General features: G+C 41.5%; 2 non-coding genes across 2 annotated transcripts; both read right to left on the reverse strand.

Moving 5' to 3' along the window:
• Positions 1-324: 324 nt before the first annotated feature.
• On the reverse strand, positions 325-428 carry LOC112760479 (small nucleolar RNA R71). The gene has a single exon (XR_003180917.1). It is a non-coding gene; the product is annotated as a small nucleolar RNA R71 (small nucleolar RNA).
• An 8,695-nt stretch (positions 429-9,123) lies between these two features.
• On the reverse strand, positions 9,124-9,227 carry LOC112760480 (small nucleolar RNA R71). Its single transcript, XR_003180918.1, has one exon. It is a non-coding gene; the product is annotated as a small nucleolar RNA R71 (small nucleolar RNA).
• Between the last annotated feature and the right edge of the window lie 3,934 nt (positions 9,228-13,161).

Consider the following 13,161-nt stretch of genomic DNA (forward strand, 5'->3'; position numbering starts at 1 on the left):
GGAAGTAGCATCCAAAAGCCAACAATCCATGCCAACAACTTTGAACTTAAACCACAGCTCATCACCCTTGTTCAGAACAATTGTTCGTTTGGAGGGAGTGTTCAAGAAGACCCCAATCAACATTTAACCACCTTCCTGAGAATATGTGACACAGTGAAGTCTAATGGTGTTCATCCTGACGCCTATAGACTGCTCTTATTTCCATTCTCACTCAGGGACAAGGCAGCCAAATGGCTGGAATCTTTCCCAAGGGAAAGCTTGACAACTTGGGAAGACGTGGTGAACAAATTCTTAGCAAGATTTTACCCTCCTCAACGAATCAATAGGCTGAGAGCTGAGGTCCAAACTTTAAGGCAACAAGATGGTGAGACTCTATATGAAGCATGAGAGAGGTTCAAGGACTTAACAAGGAGGTGTCCACCTGACATGTTCAACGAATGGGTGCAGCTGCACATTTTCTATGAAGGGCTCTCTTATGAGTCAAAGAAGGCCGTAGACCATTCATCTGGAGGATCTTTGAACAAGAAGAAGACCATTGAGGAAGCTATAGATGTTATTGAAACTGTAGCAGAGAACGACTACTTCTATGCTTCCGAAAGAGGGAACACAAGAGGAGTAATGGAGCTAAACAATGTAGATGCTCTGTTGGCCCAAAACAAGCTCATTACCCAGCAGCTGGCTGACCTCACTAAGAAGATAGAGATGAACCAAGTAGCAGCAATCTCCACTTCATCAACAATCCAAGAAGGAGTGAATGAAGAAGCAGAGGGGAATCAGGAGCAAGCCAACTACATTGGGAGTTCACCAAGGAAAAACTATGATCCATACTCCAAGACCTACAACCCTGGATGGAGAAACCACCCAAACTTTGGGTGGGGAAGTGAGCAAGATCAAAACCAAGACCAGAGACGTTACAACTCCAACAACAATGCAGCTCACCATCAATTCACACAGAGGACGTCTCAACACCCCCACAACAACACTTCTTCATATGCTTATCAAAACCAAAATAACACATCTGCTCCGAATCACCCATCAATTGATGACAAGCTCTCTAAGATTGAAGCCCTACTTGAAGGAATATGCCAAGAAATTCAAGAAAATAAGGTGTTCAAAGAGGAGGTGCGAGCCAATATTAAGAACTAGGGAGAGACCATTAGGAAGCTGGAATTCCAGGTGGGATATTTAGCTGAGAAGATTCCCAAACCTACTGATAGCTTCCCAAGTGACACGGAGAAAAACCCCAAGGGAGAAGCAAAGAAAGTAAGATGGGAAGATTGCAAAATGGTCACTACAAGTGATCAAGAGACTGAAGACAAGCAAAGCAAACTTCTCGAACAACCTGAAGACAACTCAACAAAGGAGGAGGATAAAGATCACCAAGAACCAGAAATGTCACAACAAGAGTTGCTGAAGCTCTATGCACCCTTTCCTCAACTACTCAATGGTGCTGTAGGAAAGAGAATATACTCAAGGTTCCTAGACTTGTTTGCATCTTTGCATGTAAACATACCATTCATCAAGGCAATTCAGCAAATGCCTGCATTCATCAAGTATATGAAGGAACTTCTGCCCAGGAAAAGCTCACTCAAAGGAGGCCAGACTATAGTGATAAACAAGGAATGTAGTGCCCTTATTCAACCTGAGTTGCCTACAAAAAGAAGAGACCCAGGGAGTTTTCACATCCCTTGTGCCATAGGTGAAACTATGTTCGATAAAGCACTATGTGATTTGGGGGCCAGTATCAACTTACTGCCTTTATCCCTGGTGAAGAGGCTGCAGATTAATGAGATAATGCCCACAGATGTAATCATCAGACTGGCTGACAAAACTCAAAAACAAGCAATAGGAGTGGTAGAAAATGTGTTGCTAAAGGTTGGGAAATACTTTCTCCCAACAGACTTTGTCATCCTGGACATGGAAGAGAGTCACTCTCATCCAATCATATTGGGAAGACCATTCCTAGCTACGGCCAGAGCACTTATCAATGTAGAGAAAGGGGAGCTAATATTGAGAATCCATGATGAACGACTCAGCTTCAATGTTTTCAAACTCTCACGAGAAACAGATCAAGAGGACAAGGAACGAAGCACAAATGATAATGAGACACTAAAGGAGGAGACAAGCACTGAAGCACAGCCAGATCATTTTGAGATTCCCTTAATTGATAAACAAGGAACACAGCAATTGCCACAGCTCAAGGAAAAATTGGAGGAACCTAAACCTCTAGAGGCAGGCAAAGACAGCATCACAACCCCTGCAGAAAAAGAGGTCACCAAGGGGAAGGCAACCTCAAAAGAAACAAAGAAGAAGGTACCAAGGAGGTGGAGGAACAAGAAGATCCCTACGGAAGACTTCTCTCCAGGGGATAGAGTTGTCTCAGCTTACTTCCCAGATATTCCCCCTATTCTCCCTACTGTACCATCTCAGTTACCCAAGGTCTTCACTATCAACAGAGTTCTTTCCCTGGAACATGTGGAGATCATTGATCCAACCAATGGATATAAATCCACAGCAAGAGGGGAGGACTTTAAGCACTACCAACCACCCTGATGAAGGAAAAACGTCAAGCTAGTGACGCTAAAGAAGCGCTTTATGGGAGGCAACCCATGTTTTATATGCTTTCAGAAGATAGTGAATAAGTCAATATTTATGAATTTCAAACCTGACAAACAATTGGTGAAAACCTTCTTGTGCAGAATATAGTGAGGAACAAGTTTGGTGTTCAAAGCAAACCAAGATGCATGCTAGTCTTGGGAGCTTTGAACACAACACCTCCATCACAGTGCTCTAAACTAAGTTTGGTGTCACCCCATGGTGCCACCAAAATACTTATGAGGACCCACCAATAGTCAGTTAGTTAGTTGGAATTCATAAATAAACAATCAAATCTTTTCTTCCTTTTTTATTAATATTAGCCGTATAGTTCATATGGTCATTTTAATATCTTTTCTTACTTTTCTTAGTTTGTCTTTATAGGAAAAGAAAAGGAGCATTAAAAGGGATAGATTGGACAACCAAACAAAGAAGGTTCGGACACCACAAAAGGAGAGGCTACACACTTGTTCTAAGAAGGGAATACATTGGAAAATGTTGCCATGCAACATTGAAAAAATGGGACCCCTAGAAGACCGAGCAATCCCCATCATAAAGTGATGATCCTTGTCTTCTAGCCATGCATAACCCCAACTGTCCATCAAGTGGCCACTTCATCAATCTACACCCTCCATTCTCTCACAACTTCTCTATATAAACGACCCTTGTCTGTACCACCCTTCATTGTCATCACACACCCTTCACCACTCTTCATTTCGGTACAAGACACCCTCTATCCGATTATAAACATTCCTCCCCTCACTCTCTTCATTGCCATAAAACCCTAAACAACCAAAAGTCTCCACAACCTTACCACCTTCACATATTAACCATCATTCATGGCATCTTCAAGTTCTAAAAGAAGGAATGGAAAGGAACCAATAGAAGAACACTCTTATGATGAAAAGAGATTCAGAAGCTTGCATCATGCATTGCAATACGGGTGGATGGTTGATAAGGAAATCATTTATGAGCTGGGATTTCAAGTTAAAAAAACTGAGTGCCCCGAAATTACGAAAAAGATAGAAAGGAGAAGATGGGAGCTCCTCACTGACCCGGTCATTAAGGTAAATGCAAACCTCATAAGAGAATTTTATGCAAATGCGGTTCGATATAATAAGAAGGATGAGTCCTATACAAGCTTTGTGAGAGGAAAGATGGTGGACTTTGGTCCCATGAGTGCATTGAAGCTACGGTCTATACAGTTTGAAGAAGAAAGCTATCACTCAAGATTGGACAACCCCAATTATGACCAGATTCTGCAAGATATCTGTGTACCAGGAGCTGACTGGGAAAGGGGTGCGGGAAATAAACCAAAGTTCATCAAGAGAACAGACCTCACTCCTGAAGCCAAGGGGTGGTTTGAGCTAGTGAGAAGGTCTATTCTCCCAGCTGCAAACAACTCGGAGGTGAATGTCAAGAGAGCCACAATTGTGCACTGTATACTGAAGGGAGGAGAAATCAAGGTCCATGAACTCATAGCTGAAGGCATTAGAAAGATGGCGGAGAAAAGCGACTCAAGAGGAACGATAGGGTACCCCAGCACTATTTACCGAATTTGCAAGAAAGCTGGGGTGGTTTTTGAAGATGAGGACCCCGTGAGGATAAAGGAAGGCATTCCAATAACTGTACGAAGGATGAATGCCACTGCATCCCCCCTACCTCAACAGAAGCAAAGGAAGAGGACAGCTCCTCAAGTAGTAGAAGGACAAGCCATAGAAGGTCAAACACCAACCACCTTGAATATGCATCAGTTGCAGGAGGCCATTAGTGGACTATCTCAACAATACTTGGAAAGCCAAGGAGCACAGAGAGAACTGCAACTACAGATGATGGGGCAGCAAGAGGAGTCACTCTCAAGATGGATGACTCAACAAGGTGAGTGGCAAAAGCAAATGATGGAACAGCAACTGAGTCAAGGACAATAATGGGGAGATACATTCAACAGGGTGGAACAAAGGCAAAATGAGCAACAAGAATCCATCCAGAGGCTAATCAACATCCAAGCACATCAAGGGGCACACATACATGAGATGCATCGAAGACAAATAGAACAGGCAGAATTATTGGACGAGCAAAGGGCATTCGCAGAAGGAGTTTACATGAGCGAGACAGGACATCACATAAACACTCAAGCCAGGCTCGGCTACTTAGTAGGACAGCTGCCAATATTGCATCCAGGAATAGCCCGATATGAAGAAATGAAGGATGAATTAGCACGAGAGGAAAGACAACGGGTGGAAGAGAGTCATGAATCGGTAAGAAAGGCACTTGAGGATTGGAAGCAAGCAAAATTGGCACGGATGAGAAGGAATGCAAGAGGACACAAAGAAAGCAATCAAGAAGGAGAGCATGGACATCCACAAGAGGAAAAGGTGGTGGAGCTCCTTCTTTGGTCCATTTTTCTTCTATGCTTTAAATAAGGAAGATCTTGTATGAAATAGAACTTGCTTCCATGTTAGTTTAAACCTTCTTGAATTCTGTTTTTTTTATGTGTTGAAGAGGTCTCTGTGTGTTGGTCTTTATGTCACTGCATCTTTACTTTACTTTCTTATAAGCTTGTTCCTTTTGAATTAAATGAAGAGAGAATGATTGTTTTTAAAAAGACCAGAGTAGAGTTCATATTGTGGAAGTGCATTCATGAATCTTTGGGGTAGTCATAAGTTAGCTAAGTTGGTTCAACCACAAGGTGGGAAGACAACTATCTGTCCTGAATCATATGCTTTGAACACACCCCATGAGACTAGCTAAATAAGAAGATCCTAATAAGAAAAAGGGAAAGAACAATAAAGGTTGAAAAATAAAAGAAAAAAGTAAGCAATAAGGCTAGGCACCAATGGTTTTAGTCTTGAGGCATGTGTCTGTGGTGCTCCTGTGTGAGGGATCTACTTAGACGAATAAGCTCTTTGGGGTGCCTTATCACTTGGTAACTTGGGTTAACTAACTCGGGATTATCAGCTGAAAGTCCACTATCAAGAGTAACCCTCACTACAGAGCACTTAGTAACCCAAAGAGGTGCTGGACACCAAGGTCTCAAGAAGGAAAATAAATGAACCAGATGCCTGTGGTGTGTATGTATGGGGGAGAGACTTGAGGGAGTAAGTCCTTAGGGGTGCCTCAACACCTAGCACCTTGAACCAACTGGTTCAGGAGTGTTGGCTGAAAGCTTATCTTAAAGAGTTGCCCTCTTACAGAGCACTTAGCCTAAAGAACACAAACAACCCTTGAAATAACAATAAAAGGATCAATAAAAGTCTCATGGGATGTAAGCAAAGTCAGTGTTTTAGGACATGATAAAGGTCTGAAAGCCAGTAAAGGAATGAACCTAAGTTGCTATGCATGAAACCACCATAAAATCAGTGACATGACTTCCACAAGAATGACTCATTCCTCTGGATATTCCATTCATCATTCTCTTGTTCCAGTACTTGCTTAGGGACAAGCAAGCTTTAAGTTTGGTGTTGTGATGCCAGGGCATCTTGGCCAGTTTCACTGACCTTTTCTTTACTGTTTTTAGGGTAGTTTCATGCATTTCCTTAGGAAATAAGCTAGTTTTGGGTAGATATTCACTTACACCTTGACTCAAGCATACATTGTGCATTTTACATTATTTCATGAGGATTTTGCATAAGTTTTGTGACAAATTGTATGTTGCATTTCCCATGACTTGGACTAGAACTTTGATGCACTCTATTGCTTGATTTCAGGACCAAAGGAAGCAAGGAAAGGGAGGAAACTTGCAAGGTTAATGAGAAAAGTGATTGCCAATGACACTCTCATAGCCATCATTGCCCACGTTAAGAGTCACGTTAACTAAGTTAACGTGAACTCTAACGTGGAAAAGGGAAGTTGAGCCAACGTTAGTGACACTTAACATTGTCACTAACGTTGGCAAACACTAATGAGTGGCTACGTTAGAGCCCACGTTAACCTAGTTATCGTGGCCTCTAACGTTAAAAGGGGAAGAGAAGCCAACGTTAGTGACATTCAACATTGTCACTAACGTTGGCCTAAGGATGCAACACACCACGTTAACTCCCACGTTAACTTGGTTAACATGGGAGATAACGTAAGAGGTGAGAGTTGTCGCCAACGTTAGTGACACTCAACATTGTCACTAACGTTGGAAGCAACCACACAACCCCCCAAGGAGCCACGTTAACTTCCACGTTAACTTAGTTAACGTGGAAGCTAATGATGAGGAATGAATGATGAGCCAACGTTAGTGACACTCAACATTGTCACTAACGTTGGGATGGCTAAGAATGGCCACGTTAGAAGCCACGTTAACCTAGTTAACGTGGACTCTAACGTGAGATCTAGGGGCACATTGGAACGTTAGTGACAATGTTGAGTGTCACTAACGTTCTCGAAGGTTGGCAAGGCCACGTTAGAAGCCACGTTAACCTAGTTAACGTCGAGCTCTAACGTGAGGCAAAGGGGTACATTGGAACGTTAGTGAAAATGTTAAGTGTCACTAACGTTCCCGAACATATACTTTCACTAAATGATTAACACCCCTTACGCCCTGAGCTAAAGTCTCTACCCACTTAACACTTTCTCTCTGCAAGTAAAGCCAAGCCCAAATGAAGGAAAGAACTGCTTCAAACTCAAGATCCAAAGGCCCAAGACTTGAAGAGCAAACTAGAAGCTGAGAAGAGTAGTATATATAGGAGTAGCTTTGAATTGAAAAAGGAGTTCTGAAGGCTAAAAAAAAGAGAACTACTCTCTGTATTTTACTTTCTCTGCATTTTCTAGTTTTATGATGTATTCTCCATCTTTGTTTTCATTTTCAAGAGCTATGAACAACTAAACCCCTTTCATTGGGTTAGGGAGCTCTGTTGTAATTTGATGGATCAATACTAATTTTCATTATTCTTCTTCTATCTTTTCTCTTGATTTTACTTGAAAGCTTTCGATCTTCATCCAATTGAGTAGTTATCGTGCTAGAGAAGCTATTCAAACTTGGATCTCTTTTGAACCTTGAAAGAGGAATGAAGAGATCAAGCTAGAAATGCTTTCTCATGCTGGACCAAATTGGGTTTGGATGGGTATGTGACTATAACCCTCTCAATACTTGATTTGGGAAATGCATGTGGTATAATCAGTGACCATACTTCATCTCTTCTCATGAGCAATTGACCAAGGAATTGGCTATTGATCAAGATTTGAGAGATTGAATTGCAAGAAATTGTAATTCAATCACTTAAGATTGCCAAGGAGATCAATGAGTGCATTGATTGAAGAAAAGATGAAAATGAACTTGATCCGGAGAATTGCAACATCTCCTAAGCCCAATGAACTCCCCATCTCTGATCTTACCCATTCTCTTTAATTTCTGCATTTACTTTTATGAGCGAATCCCCATTTCCCATTTACAATTCTGCAATTTATTTTCAGTCATTTACTTCCAGTCCTTTAATTTTAGCATTTACTTTTTTGTTATTTACATTCCCGCCATTTTATTTTCTGCAACTCTCAACCCAAATTCTGGATTCGCTCAACTAGAACATTCTTCTAATTAAAGTTGCTTGATCAATCAATCCCTGTGGGATTCGACCTCACTCTATTGTGAGTTTTTACTTGACGACAAATTCAGTACACTTGCCGAAGGGAGATTTGTTATGAGACAAGTTTTCCGTGTATCAAGTTTATGGTGCCGTTGTCGGGGATTGATTGTGCATCAACAATGATTAAATTGGAAGATCACTATATTGAGCATTTTTATTTTGTGAATTTCATTTTCTGTTTGAGTGATTTACTTTTTGTTTTAGTTAAACTTCTTCCCTTCTCCGTCTACTCTTTTGTTCTTCTTTGTTATTTTCAATTTTGTTTGCTAACCCACTAACTGTTTGATATATTGCATCACCCACAACTAACAGTAATTCTGACACAAATACTTTCTGCACCTATCTTTTCTTGCTTGTACTTGATGGTTGTATGACAGGGAGAAGAAGCGGGGCTTCAACTTCCTTCGATTCTGAACCTGAGAGGACCTTCCTTAGATTAAGGAGGGAGGCAAGAGGAAAGAAAGTGGTTGGTGCTGAGGAAGAAGAGGAATTCTTTGAAACAAACATGGAAGACAACATGGAAAACCATCACGAAGAAGAAAATCACAACCATGGGGGAGGAGGTAGAGCAAATCATGCTGGGGAGGATAGAAGAATTTTAGGCTCTTACATCAATCCAAACCCAGGGAATTGTGGAAGTAGCATCCAAAAGCCAACAATCCATGCCAACAACTTTGAACTTAAACCACAGCTCATCACCCTTGTTCAGAACAATTGTTCGTTTGGAGGGAGTGTTCAAGAAGACCCCAATCAACATTTAACCACCTTCCTGAGAATATGTGACACAGTGAAGTCTAATGGTGTTCATCCTGACGCCTATAGACTGCTCTTATTTCCATTCTCACTCAGGGACAAGGCAGCCAAATGGCTGGAATCTTTCCCACGGGAAAGCTTGACAACTTGGGAAGACGTGGTGAACAAATTCTTAGCAAGATTTTACCCTCCTCAACGAATCAATAGGCTGAGAGCTGAGGTCCAAACTTTAAGGCAACAAGATGGTGAGACTCTATATGAAGCATGAGAGAGGTTCAAGGACTTAACAAGGAGGTGTCCACCTGACATGTTCAACGAATGGGTGCAGCTGCACATTTTCTATGAAGGGCTCTCTTATGAGTCAAAGAAGGCCGTAGACCATTCATCTGGAGGATCTTTGAACAAGAAGAAGACCATTGAGGAAGCTATAGATGTTATTGAAACTGTAGCAGAGAACGACTACTTCTATGCTTCCGAAAGAGGGAACACAAGAGGAGTAATGGAGCTAAACAATGTAGATGCTCTGTTGGCCCAAAACAAGCTCATTACCCAGCAGCTGGCTGACCTCACTAAGAAGATAGAGATGAACCAAGTAGCAGCAATCTCCACTTCATCAACAATCCAAGAAGGAGTGAATGAAGAAGCAGAGGGGAATCAGGAGCAAGCCAACTACATTGGGAGTTCACCAAGGAAAAACTATGATCCATACTCCAAGACCTACAACCCTGGATGGAGAAACCACCCAAACTTTGGGTGGGGAAGTGAGCAAGATCAAAACCAAGACCAGAGACGTTACAACTCCAACAACAATGCAGCTCACCATCAATTCACACAGAGGACGTCTCAACACCCCCACAACAACACTTCTTCATATGCTTATCAAAACCAAAATAACACATCTGCTCCGAATCACCCATCAATTGATGACAAGCTCTCTAAGATTGAAGCCCTACTTGAAGGAATATGCCAAGAGATTCAAGAAAATAAGGTGTTCAAAGAGGAGGTGCGAGCCAATATTAAGAACTAGGGAGAGACCATTAGGAAGCTGGAATTCCAGGTGGGATATTTAGCTGAGAAGATTCCCAAACCTACTGATAGCTTCCCAAGTGACACGGAGAAAAACCCAAGGGAGAAGCAAAGAAAGTAAGATGGGAAGATTGCAAAATGGTCACTACAAGTGATCAAGAGACTGAAGACAAGCAAAGCAAACTTCTCGAACAACCTGAAGACAACTCAACAAAGGAGGAGGATAAAGATCACCAAGAACCAGAAATGTCACAACAAGAGTTGCTGAAGCTCTATGCACCCTTTCCTCAACTGCTCAATGGTGCTGTGGGAAAGAGAATATACTCAAGGTTCCTAGACTTGTTTGCATCTTTGCATGTAAACATACCATTCATCAAGGCAATTCAGCAAATGCCTGCATTCATCAAGTATATGAAGGAACTTCTGCCCAGGAAAAGCTCACTCAAAGGAGGCCAGACTATAGTGATAAACAAGGAATGTAGTGCCCTTATTCAACCTGAGTTGCCTACAAAAAGAAGAGACCCAGGGAGTTTTCACATCCCTTGTGCCATAGGTGAAACTATGTTCGATAGAGCACTATGTGATTTGGGGGCCAGTATCAACTTACTGCCTTTATCCCTGGTGAAGAGGCTGCAGATTAATGAGATAATGCCCACAGATGTAATCATCAGACTAGCTGACAAAACTCAAAAACAAGCAATAGGAGTGGTAGAAAATGTGTTGCTAAAGGTTGGGAAATACTTTCTCCCAACAGACTTTGTCATCCTGGACATGGAAGAGAGTCACTCTCATCCAATCATATTGGGAAGACCATTCCTAGCTACGGCCAGAGCACTTATCAATGTAGAGAAAGGGGAGCTAATATTGAGAATCCATGATGAACGACTCAGCTTCAATGTTTTCAAACTCTCATGAGAAACAGATCAAGAGGACAAGGAACGAAGCACAAATGATAATGAGACACTAAAGGAGGAGACAAGCACTGAAGCACAGCCAGATCATTCTGAGATTCCCTTAATTGATAAACAAGGAACACAGCAATTGCCACAGCTCAAGGAAAAATTGGAGGAACCTAAACCTCTAGAGGCAGGCATAGACAGCATCACAACCCCTGCAGAAAAAGAGGTCACCAAGGGGAAGGCAACCTCAAAAGAAACAAAGAAGAAGGTACCAAGGAGGTGGAGGAACAAGAAGATCCCTACGGAAGACTTCTCTCCAGGGGATAGAGTTGTCTCAGCTTACTTCCCAGATATTCCCCCTATTCTCCCTACTGTACCATCTCAGTTACCCAAGGTCTTCACTATCAACAGAGTTCTTTCCCTGGAACATGTGGAGATCATTGATCCAACCAATGGATATAAATCCACAGCAAGAGGGGAGGACTTTAAGCACTACCAACCACCCTGATGAAGGAAAAACGTCAAGCTAGTGACGCTAAAGAAGCGCTTTATGGGAGGCAACCCATGTTTTATATGCTTTCAGAAGATAGTGAATAAGTCAATATTTATGAATTTCAAACCTAACAAACAATTGGTGAAAACCTTCTTGTGCAGAATATAGTGAGGAACAAGTTTGGTGTTCAAAGCAAACCAAGATGCATGCTAGTCTTGGGAGCTTTGAACACAACACCTCCATCACAGTGCTCCAAACTAAGTTTGGTGTCACCCCATGGTGCCACCAAAATACATATGAGGACCCACCAATAGTCAGTTAGTTAGTTGGAATTCATAAATAAACAATCAAATCTTTTCTTCCTTTTTTATTAATATTAGCCGTATAGTTCATATGGTCATTTTAATATCTTTTCTTACTTTTCTTAGTTTGTCTTTATAGGAAAAGAAAAGGAGCATTAAAAGGGATAGATTGGACAACCAAACAAAGAAGGTTCGGACACCACAAAAGGAGAGGCTACACACTTGTTCTAAGAAGGGAATACATTGGAAAATGTTGCCATGCAACATTGAAAAAATGGGACCCCTAGAAGACCGAGCAATCCCCATCATAAAGTGATGATCCTTGTCTTCTAGCCATGCATAACCCCAACTGTCCATCAAGTGGCCACTTCATCAATCTATACCCTCCATTCTCTCACAACTTCTCTATATAAATGACCCTTGTCTGTACCACCCTTCATTGTCATCACACACCCTTCACCACTCTTCATTTCGGTACAAGACACCCTCTATCCGATTATAAACATTCCTCCCCTCACTCTCTTCATTGCCATAAAACCCTAAACAACCAAAAGTCTCCACAACCTTACCACCTTCACATATTAACCATCATTCATGGCATCTTCAAGTTCTAAAAGAAGGAATGGAAAGGAACCAATGGAAGAACACTCTTATGATGAAAAGAGATTCAGAAGCCTGCATCATGCATTGCAATACGGGTGGATGGTTGATAAGGAAATCATTTATGAGCTGGGATTTCAAGTTAACGTGGACTCTAACGTGAGATCTAGGGGCACATTGGAACGTTAGTGACAATGTTGAGTGTCACTAACGTTCTCGAAGGTTGGCAAGGCCACGTTAGAAGCCACGTTAACCTAGTTATCGTCGAGCTCTAACGTGAGGCAAAGGGGTACATTGGAACGTTAGTGAAAATGTTAAGTGTCACTAACGTTCCCGAACATATACTTTCACTAAATGATTAACACCCCTTACGCCCTGAGCTAAAGTCTCTACCCACTTAACACTTTCTCTCTGCAAGTAAAGCCAAGCCCAAATGAAGGAAAGAATTGCTTCAAACTCAAGATCCAAAGGCCCAAGACTTGAAGAGCAAACTAGAAGCTGAGAAGAGTATTATATATAGGAGTAGCTTTGAATTGAAAAAGGAGTTCTGAAGGCTGAAAAAAGAGATCTACTCTCTGTATTTTACTTTCTCTGCATTTTCTAGTTTTATGATGTATTCTGCATCTTTGTTTTCATTTTCAAGAGCTATGAACAACTAAACCCCTTTTATTGGGTTAGGGAGCTCTGTTGTAATTTGATGGATCAATACTAATTTTCATTATTCTTCTTCTATCTTTTCTCTTGATTTTACTTGAAAGCTTTCGATATTCATCCAATTGAGTAGTTATCTTGGAAGAGAAGCTATTCAAACTTGGATCTCTTTTGAACCTTGAAAGAGGAATGAAGAGATCAAGTTAGAAATGCTTTCTCATGCTGGACCAAATTGGGTTTGGATGGTTATGTGACTATAACCCTCTCAATAC

Source organism: Arachis hypogaea, chromosome 16 (assembly GCF_003086295.3).
Source record: "Arachis hypogaea cultivar Tifrunner chromosome 16, arahy.Tifrunner.gnm2.J5K5, whole genome shotgun sequence".
In the NCBI taxonomy this organism is placed as follows: domain Eukaryota; kingdom Viridiplantae; phylum Streptophyta; class Magnoliopsida; order Fabales; family Fabaceae; genus Arachis; species Arachis hypogaea.